Source organism: Alnus glutinosa, chromosome 7 (assembly GCF_958979055.1).
Source record: "Alnus glutinosa chromosome 7, dhAlnGlut1.1, whole genome shotgun sequence".
In the NCBI taxonomy this organism is placed as follows: domain Eukaryota; kingdom Viridiplantae; phylum Streptophyta; class Magnoliopsida; order Fagales; family Betulaceae; genus Alnus; species Alnus glutinosa.
The window spans coordinates 22546656-22566888 of record NC_084892.1 but is presented as its reverse complement, the minus strand read 5'-3'; the positions used below and the strand labels follow the sequence as shown (position 1 = coordinate 22566888).

The 20233-nt window shown below is 35.4% G+C and overlaps 1 long non-coding RNA gene across 2 annotated transcripts; it reads left to right on the top strand.

Moving 5' to 3' along the window:
• The first annotated feature begins 6746 nt into the window (after positions 1–6746).
• On the top strand, positions 6747–19213 carry LOC133872494 (uncharacterized). 2 transcript variants are annotated; one of them, XR_009901043.1, is made up of 6 exons: positions 6747–6827; positions 6999–7203; positions 7757–7867; positions 7950–8070; positions 8613–8710; positions 19108–19213. It is a non-coding gene; the product is annotated as an uncharacterized LOC133872494 (long non-coding RNA). The 2 variants fall into 2 exon arrangements; XR_009901042.1 differs by having other exon boundaries at positions 6759–7203.
• Positions 19214–20233: the final 1020 nt, after the last annotated feature.

Genomic DNA, 20233 nt, shown 5'->3' with positions numbered 1-20233 from the left:
TGCCACGTGGCCAATTAGGAACGTGTACTAATATACACGTTCCTAATGAGAGACGTGTAATTTTATTACACGTCTCCAAAAAAAAATGTTTTTTAATTTTTTAACAAAAAGTCAAAATTATACATATAAATATATAAACCCTAACCCGACCCTAAGTGTACGTATATACTATACTATTTATGTACATAAACCCTAACCCTAGGTATATTTAATATATATGTACATAAACCCTAAGCCTAAGTGTATGTACTATATGTAGATATAAACCCTAACCGAGGGTTTATGTACATAAACCCTAACCCTAGGTGTATGTATTATATATGTACATAAACCCTAAGTGTACGTACTATATATAACTATAAACTCTAACCGTAAGTGTATGTACTATATATGTACATAAACCCTAACCCTAGGTATATTTAATATATATGTACATAAACTCTAAGCCTAAGTGTATGTACTATATATAAATATAAACCCTATGTACTATATATGTATATAAACCCTAACCCTATGTGTATGTATTATATATGAACATAAACCTTAAGTGTATGTATTATATATAACTATAAACTCTAACTGTAAGTGTATGTACCATATATAGCTATAAACCCTAACCGTAAGTGTATGTACTATATATGTACATAAACCCTAACCCTAGGTGTATGTATTATATATGTACATAAACCCTAAGTGTATGTACTATATATAACTATAAACTCTAACCGTAAGTGTATGTACTATATATGTACATAAACCCTAACCCTAGGTATATTTAATATATATGTACATAAACCCTAAGCCTAAGTGTATGTACTATATATGCATATAAACCCTAACCCTTTGTGTATGTATTATATATGTACATAAACCTTAAGTGTATGTATTATATATAACTATAAACTCTAACCGTAAGTGTATGTACTATAGATGTACATAAACCTTAAGCCTAAGTGTATGTACTATATATAGCTATAAACCCTAACCATAAGTGTATGTACTATATATGTACATAAACCCTAACCCTAGGTGTATGTATTATATATGTACATAAACCCTAAGTGTATGTACTATATATAACTATAAACTCTAACCCTAAGTGTACGTATATACTATATATAGCTATAAACCCTAATCGTAAGTGTATTTAATATATATGTACATAAACCCTAACCCTAGGTGTATGTATTATATATGTACATAAATCCTAAGTGTATGTACTATATATAACTATAAACCCTAACCCTAAGTGTATGTACTATATATAGTTATAAACCCTAACCCAAAGTGCAAAGTGTATGTATTATATATATATATATCTATAAACCCTAACCCTAAGTGCATATACTTGATATAGCCATAAACTCTAATCCTAAGTGTATATGAATATATATATAATATCGGAACAATCTAATTATAATCAATCTACGATTTCATGTTATATTTAAAAGTGTACAATAATGACACGTAAAAAATATATTGACATTATTATTCATAAAATGTAAAATCAATTAAATTATAACCCATAGCCCTAAGTGTATATATTACATATACCTATAAACCCTAAAACCCCTAACCATAAGTGTATATACTATATATAGCGATAAACCCTAACCATAAGTATATATATTATATATAGCTATAAACCCTAACCCTAAGTGTATATACTATATATATCGATAAACCCTAACCCTAAGTATATATATTATATATCTATATAGCTACAAATCATAACCCTAAGTGTATATACTATATATAGCCATAAACCCTTAACCCTAAGTGTATGTACTATATATAGCCATTGACCTAATTTATAACTATATACTATATATAGTTATAAACCCTAAGTATAAATATTATATATAGCTATAAACCTTAATCCTAAGTGTATATACTATATATATCGATAAACCATAATTCTAAGTATATATACTATACATAGCTATAAATCCTAGCCCTAAGTGTATATACTATATATAGCTATAAACCCTAACCCTAACCCTAAGTGTATGTACTATATATAGCCATAAACCGTAGTGTATGTACTATATAAGAGACTAAACCATAAGTATTTAATTTATTATGTAGCGCGGAACCCTCAAAATAATTGCATTTACTATATACAGCCATAAATAGCAAGGTTACTGTATATAGTTTCTAAACCGTTTACATGCATGCATATCTATATATATAGTATTAATTATAGGTTTTTTTAACTTTTTTATGTTTTAAATTTTTTTTTTTTTTTTCTAAACGTAGATGGTGTACAAAACTAAACCCTAATTTGAACTATTTGGTTTAATTATATATATATATATATATATAGCACCAAAGTTGGTTTAATTATGCATATAGTACAATATGTAAATTAGGTTAGGGTTTACGTACTTATTAGTATACCATATATATATCAATAAGGAACCTAAAAAGTATAAACTCCAAGTATAGAATTTACATATAACATATAGCTTTAAAACCTAACTTTATGTGTATATGTTATATATATATAACTTTATGTGTAATAATACACGTGTCCAATTGGATGCGTGTATTTTATACACATGTCCAATTGGGGAGATTATACAGTTAGCCACAATGTCAAAAGGACACGTGGCTAATTGGACGCGTGTCTACAGTAACCGGTACTGTAGACACGTGTCCAAATGTAAGGTTTTTTGTAGTGAATGATGGTTATGGCGACTGGTGTTGTTTTTATATTCAGGCCTTCAGTGTCATCCTGAAGGGCCTTAGCACTGTTGTCTAGGACTAATTTTACTGGTGGACCTACTTATTATTGTTGTTATTGTGATGGTATGTGCTTGCAAGACGTTTAGTGAGTATATATTGCCAAAAGTTAGTGATTTTAGCATGAAAATGGACTATGAATTGAGGCCTCTAGTGCCTTGCGGGCGGGGCTCATCGCTACTGCCTGGGGCCTAAAATTGTTCGTTGACAAATTTTTCTTGGTCAAACTCTAGGTCTTGCCTATTAGTCAAACATAAAGCTTTGCATGTGTGATTGGATGTTAAAGCATTCACAGCGGATCGTGTATATTTCAATCTAAAATAGCTAATCAAAGCTCACTTTATCTAGTTTAGCTAATGGGTTTTAAATGACATTATACATCTGATTATCTATTCTTAACTTTATATTCTTTCTTTATTACTTTTTTTTACTCTCGTATTTTTTTTTTGTTTTTTTGTTTTTTTGTTTTTTTTTTGTTTTTTTTGTTTTTTTTGTTTTTTTAAGAGATAGAAGATGTGGGGTTAGCTTGTCTATTTGGTATGATTTCATTAACGTCAATAAATTTTCTCTGCAACAACATTTCAACAGCTCTCAAGAATATTTATTGTATTTCAATAACATTTAATTTCATGTATTTACGTTTATATAATAACATCAATATTTATTGCATAAGAAAGAAAGAAAAAGAAAGCTGAAAGAATGAAGAAGAAAAGTGAAAGAATGTAGAAGAGAGGTGAAAGAAAGAATAAAATAAAGATATAGATCTGTGAATAGTGCACCCACATGTGGAGTTGCATTGTTCACATATGTAAGGAAAATGTATTTTATATATTTGGTTTACATGATCGGTTGGATGAGCATTTTAGTGTTTTTGTTATTTATTCTAGCCTAAAGGTGAAAATAGATAATTCATTGTGAGTGTTCTTAGTACTAGAGCTTGGAAATTGATGACCTAATATCAGATAGTGGCACTACAAAAAAAAACTACCATTTCTTTCAAATGGCACTAAACCATAGTTTTAATGTCGTTTAATGTGAAAGCGGAATAAACTTATGATAAAAGCGGCACCAATTTATGTTGCTTTCACAATAAACAACATTAAATTTAATGCTGCTTAATTTGAAAGCGGCATAAATTTATGCCGTTTATTTACAAGGGGCACAAATGATAGAATTGGTGCCGTTTAATATTAAAACGGCACCAATTTATGTCGTTTTCACAATAAACAGCTTTAAATTTAATACTGTTTAATTTGAAAGCGGCATAAATTTATATCGTTTATTTATAAGCGGTACAAATTTCACAAATTTAATGCCGCTTAAATTGAAAGCGGCATAAATTTATGCGGTTTATACAAATTTTTCCTCCTTTTCATTTTAAGTATCAGGCACCCCCCACCCTTTTTTTTTTCCTGCCCTTTCTTTCTTCTTTCTTGTTCTTTTCTTCTTGTCCCAACCGAGAGAGATTAGAGAGAGACCAAGAGAGACCGAGAGAGTTGCAAAGAATCAGAGAGAACTTGAGGGAGGTGTGCGGTGGGCTAGCCACCGTTTGGGGCGGATGACAGTGCCGAGGCCAGTGGGTTACGGCCTAATGCTGGTGAGGCCCAAAAGTTTGGAGTTTCGGCATTTTATTGGTATCCAAACAGTAGAAAATCTTTTTTTTTTTTTTTGGTAAGTATATGTTATGAGCTTGGAAATCTGATAAGTTCATTCTTATTGACATAATGATAAAAGACAATGGAAAATAATAGTTTGACACTTCAAGGGGTCAATCCCTCCCTTTTACTCTAACATACGGTTAAGAGATGAACATTTGAATAAATTTTTGGATACTTTCATTGATCTCAAATATTGAATTAAATACAAGGATAGGGGCGGAGCCAACTTTTAGACTTTGAGGGGGCCAAATTGAAAAAAAAAATTGGGAGGGGCAAAACTAAAAAAATAAAAAAAATTAGGGATAAAATTTAATTAATTTTTATTTTTAGATTTATTTTTAGATTTTTTTTTTTTGGGAAAAGCTTGGGGCTTGGGGGGCAATGGACCCCCCCAAGGTTCTATCTAGTTATGCCCCTGCAAGGAGTCAATAACTGCTCAGCCACTAACATAGACCTCAATTGACCCACTACTAAAATAACTGACCCATAACATAACATAAAGAAATCCATTACTTCGTGATATACATGGCCCACTACTATGGCTCATGTTTAGAGCACTTCCAATGTCTTACGTATATTTCAATCTAGACTCGTTAACCAAAGCCCACTTTATCTATTTTAAATAATGGGTTTTAGAAGATACCATACATTAGATTATTTATTCTTAACTCTATATTATCTAGATATGCTTTATTTATTTTAAATAATGGGTTTTAGAAGATACCATATATTAGATTATCTATTCTTAACTCTATATTATCTAAATATGCTTTATTTATTTACTTTATTACTTTTTTCTTTGACTGTCCTTTTTTTTTTTTTTTTTTTTTTCCCCCCTAACGATCATATACAGTCATATTTGTCAACAGTTGTTCTTTTAAAATGGTCATTTTTATAACGCAAATTTTGTTTACATAATCCAATCATTGTGTTTTTAATATTTTGTTTAGCTACTTTAGCCTAAAGTTGCAAATAGCTAAAATCCATTGAAAGTGTTGTTACACATAGGGGTGGACGTCGATTCGGTAGGCGGTTAAGTCGACTTTATCGGTTAAGTCGGTTAATTTATTGACTTCATTCTGACAAACTATATTTTTGAAAATTTCGATTAAGTCGGTCAGTAAGCAGTCGGTTAATTCGGTTATTCAATTGTAATGAAACAACGTCATTTTGATTTTTTTTTTAAAAAAAAGATGTTGTTTGTTTATGTCGATTTGATTAATTGATCGGTTAAAGTCTTACTAAAATGAAGTTGTTTCGTTTATGTCGGTTTGATTAATCGGTCGGTTAGCTGTCAGTTCAATAAGTCGATTAAAATTGTAACTGAACCGAACCGACTTTTGGTTAAAAAAATTCTACTGACTGTCGAACCGAAATTTGTCAATAGAGTCAGTAGGTGGTCGATAGTGGTTTGATTACAGTTCGATAAGCGGTCGATAGATGGTAGTCAGATAATATGCTGACCCCTAACTTACACACTAACTCCTAACATATATTCTAGAATGCTGTAACATATTCAGCTAACCCGATATCCCACTACCCACGTAGACATAATTAACTGACTCATGACAGCTAGGGGTGTGCATGGGGCGGGGCAGGGCGATTTTTCGCCTTTTTTGGCCCCGCCCCGCACCTATGCGGGTTGGAAATTTTCAACCTGTAAACCGCACTTAATAAAGACAACCTGTGCAGGGCGGGTTCGTGCGGGACGTGTATTTTGAGTGGCATTTACGTAATTTTAATTTTCTTTTGTAAAAAATAAAAATTCGAAAAAATACTGGTTTTTTTAATAAAAAAATTAAATTCATATTATTTTTTCACATAATCTTATGAATGCAAAGTAAGATTTTTAGGGAATCCACTCTGTTTCATTAAAGAAAAAAATTATAATTTCAAAGCTCTTTAAATTTAGTCCTTCAACATGTTGACACATCTTTCAATTGTTCCTATTTTTATACAAGAACATTTTTCATGGAATTAGCCTTGTAAACTAAACTAAAAGCCCTATTAATTATAAGATAAAATTATAAGAAACATGATTTCTTTTTTTTTTTTCCTCCTCTGTGCGGGGCGGGGCGGGAACCCGCATTTTTTAAAAGGCTAAACCCGCAACCCGCCTCGCATAAATTTCTCAAATTAAGACCCTAACCTGCAAAAAAAAAAAAAGAAAAAGAGAAAAACCCGAAAACTCTTTCCTCTGCGGGGTGGGGTGGGGCGGGTGCTGCAGGGATTGTGGGTTTTTCATGCCCCTAATGACAGCCTCTTGTCCCTCCTTCATTTCCTTGAACACACACTGACACTGCACGACCCATTATTCACGTCTATTGCACCTATCAACGACACTTATCACGCTTCTGGGTCTTTTCACGCTTGTTTCATTTCCTTCTCCTTTCCGGCTTCTAGTTCCTTATTTCACCTCTCTTGGTAGGCTCAAAACAGTATAATTTTAAGGCTTGATTTCTTGATTTTTGTTTTGATTTGGGTTGTTTTAGGAAGATTTTCGGTAGAGAATCTGAATGGGCATTGTAAATTTTTTTTTTTTTTGGATCGTTTTGTGGTGTTTGGGTTGGCTGCAACCGCTTCTCCGACTCCAAGCGCTCCATCGAGGCCCATATCGTCAAGTCCCGACTCGACCACCCCACGGATCCAAGCGAGGTCAAATAATGCCGTGGGTTTTTTATTTGTTCATAGGCTGAGGAACTGTAGGGTTTATGCTGGGCCGGTGATAGGCTCGGCTCTGATTGACGAAGCTGAGGGGTGTGTTTTTGTGATGGCGTCGCATCAAATTCGGATTCATAATGTGAGTGTTTGAAAGAGTTTATTTATTTGATTATTTTGTTGGATTCTTTGTTGTACTAGTTATTTGGATTATGTGGAATTGTTTCTTGATTTGTGAGATTTCGATTGTGTTCTGGATGAAATATGGTTGATCTTTTGATGAATGTTTTGGCGTGGAAGAGAGAGCATCGCGCATAGGTGTAAAGTTATACTTTGTTTGGCCTTCGAGAAAATCGAGGAAGAGAGGAATTCAGATTTGTATTTTTGTCTAGCTGAATATTAATACAAGATAATACTGTCTTTAGTTAGAATCTTGAGCCATAGGTTCTTTTTTCCCATATATTTTATGATGTTTTAATTCCTCACCTTTTGTCTTGCCTTTCGAGATTGGTAAGAAGGGAAAAAAAGGGGGAAGTGCTTGGGGTTGCCAGACCTAGTATTTTGGAGTGAACTGTACTTTCTTTTGCTATTATGCCATGAGAATTTGAATTTGATCACATTTCTCACTCATATAATGTCAATTATACCTGGCTCCTATCTCACTGAGAATTCATTCCTTGCTGTTGAATCTGCAGGCAGATAGCTTCCCATTGCCTTATTGGAGCGAGTTAAGGAAGATTTCAACAAGAGATATGGTGGAGGGAAAGCTGGACTGCCGTTGCCAATGGCCTCAATAAAGAGTTTGGGTATCTATCATCCTCTCTTACATTTCATAGAGATGTAACTTTGTTTCTTCCTAGAGTATTTGACTCTTTGGTCCATATTAAGGCCCAAACTGAAGGAGCACATGCAGTACTGTGTGGATCATCCTGAAGAGATAAGCAAGCTTGTGAAAGTGAAGGCTCACGTTTCTGAAGTCAAGGGTGTTATGATGGAAAATATTGAGAAGGTATGGTGATGCTGGTAGCACTTGTAATGTTATGATGTAATTTGGAAGTCAAAATTTACTGAAGATATAGGCTGCATTTGCTTGCATGTTTTTGTTAAACTATGTTATTGGTAATTGGGTAAGTATAATTTTTAGGCTTGATTTCTTGATTTTTGTTTTGATTTGGGTTGTTTTGTGAAGATTTTCTGTAGAGAATCTGAATGGGTATTGCAAAATTTTTTTGGATCGTTTTGTGGTGCTTGGGTTGGCTTATCCATTTTCTTTTTAGAGGTCATGAGTTTGGATCAAGAGTTGTCTTGTGTCAAATTTTGGTTTTACATTGATACTACTTGAACCATGAATCTATAAGCATAGGTGAGTTTTTCAGTTGTGTAATTTGACAGCTGATTAATAATTTGAAAAAAATAAAATAAAATAACAAATCAGTTGGTTGTAGACTTCAGTCAGCAAATCTAACAAAATTTCTGTTCATTTTTCTTCTGTTGGTTGTGTTTTTGTGGCCTTCAAATATGTATATAATAGTCTATTTGGCTGAACTGCAGGTATATGAATACCCTTCGTAATAAGAGAGTTGAACTCTTTGATATGGGAGTAGGAGTTAGTGAACCTACAGCTGATGACAATGTCCAAGTATCATCATGTGAGACCTCTCTCTCCGATTCACATATTAGTTCCAACTTGTTTGATATTGCTACTTGGGACAAAAGACCCAAATACATTGCTTCTTACAATCTTATAAATAATACTACAGCTCTGGTCCAACTGGATTAGTGATATTGACCCAAGTATCCGCGCACTTGTTCATATTGCCAAAACAATCCTTCTTACATGAAGCTTTTTTGATGATGTCGTGCCAATAGACAACCCAACACTTCATGTAGCATGATTCAGTGTCCTTATCACAGGGAGCGAGACATGTTAGCAAAGGTTTTTGACATTCCACATGGGCCACTCTCAAGTATATTAGCAATATAATTGCGATGATTTGCACCACCGACTGGTCCCCTACGGCTACACTCATACTTTGATATTATCCTCACCTGTGGATTTTGAGTTAGAAAGCGTATTTTGTAGATATGACAGAAGGTGATTAATTGTTCATTTGTACGTTTCAAATCGTTCTCATGCATTTGACATGCTTAGTATCTCAACTTTGACAACTAGGACAACCACCTTCCGTGCATAGTAAAAGCATGTTTGTTTATTTCTCTTGTTTGAGACAAGTCACAAATTTAGAATATGCTATTCCTTTATGGTGAATGAAGTTGGAATGTATAATTTCTGGATGACAAGGGATTGAAGGGAGATATTTTCCAACTTCTTTAACCATAAAGGAATAGTATATTCTCAATTTGTGACTTGTCTCAAACAAGAGAAATAAACAAACATGCTTTTACTATGCACGAAAGGTCATTATCCTGGTTGCCAAAGTTGAGATACCAAACATGCCTCATGCATGAGAACTGTTTGAAACGTACAAATGAACAATTAATCACCTTCTATCATATCTACAAATACGCTTTCTAACTCAAAATCCACAGTTGGGGATAATATCAAAATATGGGTGTAGCCGTAGGGGACCAGTCAGTGGTGCAAGTTGTCGTAATTCTATTACTAATATACTTGAGAGTGGCCTGTGTGGAATGTCAAAAATCATTGCTGACATGCCTCACTCCTTGTGATAAGGACACTGAATCGTGCTACATGAAGTGTTGGGTCGTCTATCGGCACAACATCATCAAAAAGCTTTATATACGAGGGATTGTTTTGGCCATATGAACAAGTTTGCGAATACTTGCGTCAATATCACTAATCCAGTTCGACCAAAGTTGCAGTATTATTTATAAGATTGTAAGAAGCCATGGAATTGGGTGTTAAATAAATGAAATCCCAGTACTAGCTAGTCTTCCGGTGATTTCTCTCTTACTGAAACAACTATTTAATTATTCTTACAACAAAGGAAAACTTTGTTAGTTTGTTTAGAAAGCCACAAGTCTCTCTTTCTCTCTCCTCTTTTATTGCTTTCAGCCGACACCATGAAAATCCAGCACTCACTTTTGTATCAAGAAGCTTTTGCACCAATGGTACGAGGCCTATCCATGTGTTGTGACAATCCTCCCTTAAAGAAGTTGGCCTAAATTACAAATTGCTCACTGCGGAATAAAAAAATAATTCAAAGGTTTTCAAGGTAGGAAAAAAATAAGAATTTAGTTCTTGTAGTCAAATTCCATCAAAATATTTGACGAATTCTATTAGTGTCAACTTCTACACTAATAAAATGATGACGTGTCACTCTTACTAAAAGAAATGTCAATATATTAAAAATATACTTTTATAAAACTGAAAGTGTAAGAGAAAGAGTCTTGTATTAAGGTATAAATTGTAAGACAAAAGATGAAGGAATGCATTATAACAAATAAGATTTCGCAAGGTGAGACAAGGCCAAGATGTGAATAGGAGATGGGCCAATTAAGCAAGCTCATTATGAAGAAAGCTCTACATCGGAAATGATAATAATGTTATGGTGGATGAGTGGAGTGACTAGGAGAGAGAAGGCGGGTATTCTTCCCCTGGTCTTTTACTTTAATCAACAAGGCTGCTTTTCTTGCTAACCCTTCTCGCCAAGGAAAGAAGTCCAATAGCAGTTGATCTTAGCTTTGAGCACTTATTCCTTTCCCTATGGTCAAGTTGTTTCACACCTTTTGTTCCCGATGGTCACGCTCAAGGGAGGTAATTACACTGGTCATCCCTTCCCGCATTTTTAATTAGGAAAAAAAAAAAAACTATGAGAGTGGGTCACAAGCTTATTGGAAGAAGAGCTTTGCTTGCCTTGAGTAAGGTTAGAGAGAATGTTGATTATATATATTCCTTTATTTTTGGTGTTTTTCGGTTGAAGAACTTAATTTGAGTTGGTAAACCTATCTTGTCTTACATTAAGACCTTCAAACAATTTTTCGGTTTTAGAACTTTGAGTTAGTAAACCTCCTTTGACATGTTTATTAATGTTAAAGAACTTTGAGTAAACAATGCAAAGGGAGCATATATATATCAGTCTTTTTAAAGTTTTTGCAGGACGACAAGATATATAAATAGGCAATATATTTCGGTTGAGTGGCTGTGGTGACTAGGCCATTGGTGTCGATTGTGTTATTTTTTCCCTTTTTGGTTTGATCCTCGTGTTTATGAACCGTGCGTTGAGTTGATCTTGTTTAGAGGAGTTTGGGGGCTTTATAATTTTTAGGGTGGCTATGACATTGAGGGTGATATTTTATGGTTGGAAGTGCAACAAATTTACTTGATATTTTTCCCTTTTATCATTATCTGATTAGAGTTAGTCTGGCTGGGTGATAGTTTAGGTTAAGATGAAATTGTTGTAATGTGTCCTACTCTTCCCTTGAGGAAGCCTATAAATTGAATTTCGTTAATGAATGATTTTTGAAGAACAACCTCATTACTAAGTGGTTATTATATGATTTTGCAAAAATGGTCTCCTTTAGTAACTGGAGATAACTAGACTAGAGATTAATGCCAAATATTTATCAGGGGAACCTAGCTCTTACTTGAGCTTGGTAACAAGTTGAGGCTTTAAGTAATTCATGCGTTTGAGGTGCCGCACTTCGTAAATTATTAATTTCTGCTCTGCACTATTTATGGCTTCTGCAACTCCTTAGCATGAGTTGGTTCATTATTGACCCTGGTGAAACAAGCTAGATTCCCAAAACATAAACCAAAAGGCATGCAATCGGTGGTTGGCTAGAGCTGGCAATCCTACCTATGCCACCCACATAAAGTTTCTGAAGCGTTGCGAGTGCTGTCTTTTCACCATCTTGTTTTTGGTTCAACATACTTTTGCCAGATTCCTCATCGTAATACCGTATCATTTACACTTGCGTGAAGACAAGGAGTAGCTGCATCTTTGTTTTCTTCCTTTTTAGTTGTTGAGATTTGTATATAAAATTAAAATAGAATAAAAGCAGAATAATAGTGGAAGTAAGAGAGAGGAAGGACATAGAAATATTACGTGGTTCGGTCTATGACCTACGTCCAAAGAATAAAGCACAAAGGACTACGTTGTGCTTATTATCCTGATTGTCTACACTATAAAAGTTCATATTTATAGGTTTTAGAGTAAATACTAATGTGGTAATCAAACCCCCATGATTCGATTACAATTTACCCGTAAATAGAGAATATTACAATATCAACCAATTATGGAATATACGGAAAATATAATATATTTTTCATATATTCTAACATTCCCCTTCAAATTCAAGGTGAAAAATTCTAGAAGCTTGAGTTTGAAAATAAAAACTGGAGGCCGGTGGTGAAGACTAACGGATGTTGCCGGAGGGGGAAGAGGCTGGCAGGATGGCAGGTCACAACTGGTGGTGAAAACTGACAAGCACTGACTTGGCTTGAAACTGAAAATTGCTTCTTCTTTCATAAAAGAAAAAAAGATGCACCTGATTATGTGGTGATCGATACGCGTTGTGGGCCTAGAACCGACCATGGGCCAAAAGGAAAAAAAAGAAAAAGAAAAGAAAAGATGCGCCTAATTTAGGCGGCAATCGGTAGGCGCTGTGGGTCTAGAACCGACTGCGGGCAAAAAAAAAAAGATGTGCCTAATTTAGGCGGCGAACGGTAGGCGCTGCGGGCTTGGAACCGATTGCGGGTAGACTGTGGGCCAAAAGAAAAAGATCGATCGGTAGGCGCTGTGGGCCTAGAACCGATTGCAGGTAGACTGCGGGTCGAAAAAAAAAAAAAAAAAAAAAAAAAAAAAAAAAAAAAAAAAAAGAAAAGAAAAGAAAAGAAAAGAAAAGAAAAAGATATACCTTTGGATGAGTTCGGATCTAGTGCATGTAAGAGCACTATAAGCTTGTGAGCCCTCAGGGCTGCAATGTGGTGTGGCGCAATCAAAGGTGGAATCGTGGGATATGATCTGGTGTAGCGCAGGTGCAGTGGAATTGCGAGCTAGGATCCGATGTGGCGTATGGAGGTTGCGCAGGTGAGCCTTGGCGCTTGGAGGACACGTGCAGCCAATAAAGGTAGCGCATGGAGGCGCGTGGTAGAGGCGGTTAGGTAGAGCGGTGGATTCTGATCCCAGATTTGGTCTTCAAACCGGAACATGACTGACAGAAGTAGCGCGTGGTAGTTGGCGGTGGCACGTGGAATGCTTGAGAGAGGCGCAGAGTGTTCTAGTGGAGGGTGAGAGCGCGTGCTTGGTTGGAAGGCGATTTTTTGGGTAGGGCTGGAATGATCAGCGGCAAATTTGTCTGATGGTGTGATTGTTGAAGTGGTTGGAGGACTGTGGTGGCACGTGGCTGAATGGGCAAAATCTTTGGGCGGCGCGTGGAGGCGCATGATATGGACGATGGCGGTGATATTGGCGGTGATGGAATCGTCTACTTCAGATCTATCGATTGGCATTGGCAGCAAGGTGATTGGACGACTTTGGAGGGACGGAGTTTGGAGGGGCGGAGTTTCAAAGACAGAAACTCTTGACGGCTGATGGAAGTGTGGCTAAAGGAAAGATGGCTCTAATACCATGTTGAGATTTGTGTATAAATCTAAAATAGAATAAAAGCAGAATAATAGCGGAAGTAAGAGAGAGAAATGAGACAGAGATTTTACGTGGTTCGATTTATTATCTACGTTCACAGAATAAAGTTCAAAGGATTATATTGTGCTCATTAACTCGATTGTCTACAATACAAATGTCTCTTTTTATAGGGTTTAGAGTAACTGCAAATATGGTAATCAAATTCCCATGATTTGATTACAATTTATCCGTAAATAGAAAATATTACAATATCACTGAATTATAGAATATACGAAAAACATAATATATTTTTCATATATTTTGACACTAGTTGTAGTCAAGGCATTTGGTGGATAAACATTTGATGGGGCTTCAGGGTAAAGATGTTTCCTGGGCTAAAATTTGCCTCTTCAAACTTTGCTTCCACATGAATCATTGATATATATATATATATATATATATATATATATATATATATATATATATATATATATATATATATATATATATATATATTAAAAAAATAAAAATAAATAATGGCTGGTTTTTGTCTTATTATATCTTTTTGGATCAAAAGTTGATGGCAGCCTACAGAAATCTTTTCTTCTCTTTGATGGCAGCCTACAGAAATCTTTTCTTCTCTTTGGTATGCTTTGGGTATGTCTACTAAGGATGTTGGTGATCTTTTACTACAGATTTGATCCAAGCAGAGACTCTTTAGTTGCTTTGGAACTTTGAATTTTTTCTGTTCTATTATTTTCTTTGTTATCGTCATCATTTTCATAGACATTGTAAGCAAAGTTTAATGAAGATGGTGGTGGTGATGTTAATGACAGTAATGATGGTTATGACGACTGGTGTTGTTTTTATATTCAGGCCTTCAGTGTCATCCTGAAGGGCCTTATCACTGTTGTCTAGGACTGATTTTACCGGTGGACCTACTTATTATTGTTGTTATTCTGATGGTATGTGATTGCAAGATGTTGTTTAGTGAGTATATATTGCCAAAAGTTAGTGATTTTAGCATGAAAATGGACTCTGAATTGAGGCCTCCAGTGCCTTGCTGGCGGGGCTCGATCATCGCTACTGCCTGGGGCCTAAAATTGTTCGTTGACCATTTTTTCTTGGTCAAACTCTAGGTCTTGCCTATTTGTCAAACATTTAGCTCTGCATGCGTGATCGGATGTTAGTGCTGGAGCCTGGAAATTGATGACCTAAATATCAGATACTGGCACTACAAAAAAACACTGCCGTTCCTTTTAATGCCGTTTCTCTCCGACGGCACTAAACCATAATTTTAATGCCGTTTAATGTGAAAGTGGAATAAACTTATGATAAAACGGCACCAATTTATGTTGCTTTCACAATAAACAGCATTAAAGTTAATGCTGCTTAATTTGAAAGTGGAATAATTTTATGCCGTTTATTTACAATGGGCACAAATTACAAAATTTGTGCTGTTTAACAAAAAAAGGGCACTAAATTATGTCGCTTTCACAATAAACTGCTTTAAATTTAATACTGCTTAATTTGAAAGCGGCATAAATTTATGTCGTTTATTTAAAAGTGATACAAATTACACAAATTTATAACGCTTTCATAGTAAACGGCATTAAAATTAATGCCGCTTAATTTGAAAGCGGCATAAATTTATGCCGTTTATACAACTTTTTCCTCCTTTACATATTAAGTATCAGGCACGCCCCTTTCTGTTATTTTTATTGTTCTTCTTTTCTTTTCCTTTCTCCTTGCCCTTTCTTTCTTCTTTCTTGTTCGTTTCTTCTTGTCCCAACCCAGGAAGATTAGAGAGAGACCAAGAGAGAAAGAAAGAGAGACCGAGAGAGATGCAAAGAATCAAAGAGAACTTGAGGGGAGTTGTGTGGTGGGCTAGCCACCATTTGGGGCGGACAACGGTGTCGGGGCCAGTGGGTTACAACCCAACGCTGGTGAAGCCAAAAAGCTTGGGGTTTCGGCATTTTCTCGGTATCCAAACAGTAGAAAATCAATTTTTTTTGGGTAAGTATATGTTATGAGCTTGGAAATCTGATAATTTCATTCTTATTGACATAATGATAAAAGAGGATGGAAAATAATAGTTTGACACTTCAAGAGGTCAATCCCTCATTTTTACTCTTAACACACGATTAAGAGATGAACATTTGGATAAATTTCTGGATACTTTCATTGATCTCAAGTATTGAATTAAATACAAGGACTCAATAACTGCTCAACCACTAACATAGACCTCAACTGATCAACCCACTACTAAAATAACTGACCCATAACAGAACATAAAGAAATCCATTACTTCATGATATACATGGCCCACAACTATGGCTCATGTTTAGAGCACTTCTAATGTCTTACGTATATATCAATCTAGAATCGTTAATCAAAGCTCATTTTATTTAGTTTAAATAATGGGTTTTAAAAGGCGCTATATATTAGATTATCTATTCTTAATTCTATATTATCTAGATATGTTTTCTTTATTTTTTTTTATTACTTTTTTTAATTCTCATATTTTTTTTATTTTTTATTTTTTTTTATTCTTATTATTTTTTTTTCAAACGGTCATATTTGTCAACAATCGTTTTGTTAAAACAATCATTTTTATAACGCAAATTTTGTTTACATAATCCAACCATTGTGTTTTTAATATTTTGTTTAGCTACTTTAGCTTAAAGTTGCAAATAACTAATCCATTGAAAATGTTGTTAGAATAGTCCCAATGGCTTACGTAAAAGTCACTGTAAATCTACAATACATAAGAAAACCACAAAAATGCTCCTCCATCGACTTCTTTATCCAAACACTAGTTTACATTTGTTGAAGATTGGTGAACAGTGCAATGCCTCATGTGGTGTTGCACTGTTCATAGATGGTTTTTTCTTTTTTACCGCAGGAAAGCTTCTAGATGGGTCTTTTCTTCTTCAAAATTTCTTCGTCTCTCTCTTTGTGTCGTCGGAAGTTGAAGCGCTCGGACCTAGGCGCCTCGCTGGTGAACGGAAATTTCCGATCGTGTCGTCGATGGACAACCTTGCCGTCGATGGAGTCCTTGATCCACCAGCTCCACTAGATCGCAACTGTGAACTTCAGTAGATTCACGCTCAAGTTCGGCATCTGATTTTTGGATGTGGGCGTGATGCTTTCGCCAGATATCGCAACGGAGATTCTGATTCCGGCATGCGTGGTGGTGGGGATCGCGTTCTTGCTGGTCCAATGGCTCATCGTCTCCGGCTTCAAGGTCTCGCCAGGTAACGACTCCGACTTTGACTCAAACAATATCGGTGCCAGAAAGAATGGCTACTCCGACTGTACTAATTTATTGAGTTTTGGTTAATTGTTGAGCAAATTTTCGATGAATTTTGTCTGATAATGTTTTTGATTGTTCATCCGATTTTCATTTCCCTGTGCCATTTGGTTGTCTAGAAAGAAATGGAAACTAGAAATGTTTTTCCGGTGGGTTGATTTTGATTTTCCGGTTGGTTGATTATGGTGTGGTGAATTATGGTGTCTAAGTGATAATTCTGCATTTTCTCTGTGTTTGATGTTTTTGGGTTTGCCCATGACAAAGCTTGAGCTAGTGAAGGTCGACTGGTTCAAATGGTTGAAAACTTGAAAGTGCGGTCGTTTGTTTGATGAAATGCCGCTGAGAGATGATTTCAAGTTTATGGAAAGGAGTTGATATGAGCTTTTAACAAAAATAATAATAAAAATATTAAAATGATTGTTTTAATAAAATAGATATAAATTTAGAGAATCCGATGAAGAGTAGTTTTAAAGGTGGTTAGCTAAACTAGCAAAAAGTGGGTTTTTGTTATATAGAATAGATTGAAATTTAAATCTTCCATTGGGCGTGGTCTTCCACACTAACTCCTAACAGATATTCTAGAATGCTGTAACATATTCAACTAACCCAATATCCCATTTGTAGACATAATTAACTGACTCATGACTGCCTCGCGTCCTTCCATTTCTTAGAACATACACTGCACAACTCATTATTTACGTCTATCGAAGGTTGTCAATTTTTGACACGACTTGCGAACCCAATACGAATACGACACGAAAATACAAGGTTTGGACTAGTTGAGTTCGGGTCATCCAACAGGATTGTGACCCGGTTAAAAAAAATTCCCACGACTTGTCAACCTGTTAACAACACAGTTACGACCCATTAACCTGTTTATAATCCGTCAACCCGTTTATGACTTTTTTTGAATTATTATTATTATTATTTTTTTTTTTTTTAAAAATAATCACAATCGAGTTGACACGCTAATTCGACACTCGACAGGTTCACCCGTCCCAACCCCATTATTAATCAAGTTGTATTCGGGTTGTCAGGTTGCCCTCCAACTTGCCAACTTCAACGGGTTGAGAAGAACCTGACTCGCCAAACTGAATTGTCATGCCTATCGGCTATCAACACCCCTTATCACGCTTCTGGGTCCTTTCACGCTTGTTTCATTTCCTATCAACGCCGCTTATCACGCTTCTGGGTCCTTTCATGCTTGTTTCATTTCCTTCTCATTTCCAGCTTCTAGTTCCTTATTTCACCTCTCTTGGTAGGCTCATAACAGTATAATTTTTTAGGCTTGATTTCTTGATTTTTGTTTTGATTTGGGTTGTTTTAGTGAGATTTTCGGTAGAGAATCTGAATGGGTATTGTAAATTTTTTTGATCGTTTTGTGGTGTTTGGGTTGGCTCTAACCGCTTCTCCGACTCCACGCTCCATCGAGGCCTATATCTTCAGTCCCGACTCGACCACCCCACCAATCCAAGCGAGGTCAAATAATGTCGTGGGTTCTTTATTTGTTCATAGGCTGAGGAACTGTAGGGTTTATGCTGGGCCGGTGATAGGCTCGGTTCTGATTGACGAAGTTGAGGGGTGTGCTTTTGTGATGGTGTTGCATCAAATTCGGATTCATAATGTGAGTGTTTGAAAGAGTTTATTTATTTGATTATTTTGTTGGATTCTTTGTTGTACTTGGTATTTGGATTATGTGGAATTGTTTCTTGATTTGTGAGATTTCGATTGTGTACTGGTCCTTCTGGATGAAATATGGTTGATCTTTTGATGAATGTTTTGGTGTGGAAGAGAGAGGATCGCGCATAGGTATAAAGTTATACTTTGTTTGGACTTCGAGAAAATCGAGGAAGAGAGGAATTCAGATTTGTATTTTTCTCTAACTGAATATTAATACAAGATAATACTGTCTTTAGTTAGAATCTCGAGCCATAGGTTCTTTTTTCCCATACCTCTTATGATGTTTTAATTCCTCACCTTTGTCTTTCCTTTCGAGATCGGTAAGAAGGGAAAAAAAGGGGGAAGTGCTTGGGGTTGCCAGATCTAGTATTTTGGAGTGAACTGTACTTACCTTTTCTATTATGCCATGAGAATTTGAATTTGATCACATTTCTCACTCACATAATGTCAATTATACCTGGCTCCTATCTCACTGAGAATTCGTTCTTTGCTGTTGAATCTGCAGGCAGATAGCTTCCCATTGCCTTATTGGAGCGAGTTAAGGAAGATTTCAACAAGAGATATGGTGGAGGGAAAGCTGGACTGCCGTTGCCAATGGTCTGAATAAATAGTTTGGGTTTCTATCATCCTTCCTTTCATTTCATAGAGATGTAACTTTGTTTCTTCCTAGAGTATTTGACTTTTTGGTCCATATTATAGGACTAACTGAAGGAGCACATGCAGTACCGTGTGGATCATCCTGAAGAGATGAGCAAGGTTTCGAAAGTGAAGGCTCAGGTTTCTGAAGTCAAGGGTATTATGATGGAAAATATTGAGAAGGTATGGTGATGCTGGTAGCACTTGTGATGTTATGATGTATTTTGGAAGTCAAAATTTACAGAAGATATAGGCTGGACGTTACAATACTAAAAGCGGGACGTTACACAAGCAATTCAAGTATGTTGGTTGCACGGCTGGCATAGCAGCATATCACAGGTGGTTGCTCATTTTTAAATTTAAAATACTTGGCATGCATGCATTACGTATGTTCTAAAATCTTTCTGATTATGCATTTGATATGACTTATCAAATATGTGATCAGAAAGATTTTAGAACATGCATAATGTATACATGACAAGTATTTTAAATTTAAAAATGAACAACCACCCCTTGTCAGATCTATAAATACCATACATCCTAATTGAAAATTCAAATGTCAGGAATTAATAACTAATAACTAATAGCTAACGAGGGTAAGGTTATGGGTATAGAGAACCTATCGGTGGTACAAGTGGTTGCATTGCTATTGGTAATATGCTTGGCAGTCACCCGTGTGAAATGCCAGAAACCATTACAGACATGTCAAGTTGGCTGTGATAATGATTTTTTGCCGTGCTTATAGAAGTGTATGCAATACGCTGTGAAGGACATGAGCAAATTTAAAGCATGTCTACGCCTGTGTATGCAATATGTTTGTCCGGATACTTAATTAATTGCGTCAATAATTTAATAAAGTGCAAGAACTTAGTCGTACGACATTCTGCAATTGCATTATTTAGGGCTGTGGTATTATTTATAAGATTGCATTAAGCCATGTATTTGGGTCTTAAATAAATGAAATCCCGGTATTAGTCTTCCGGTGGTTTCTCTCT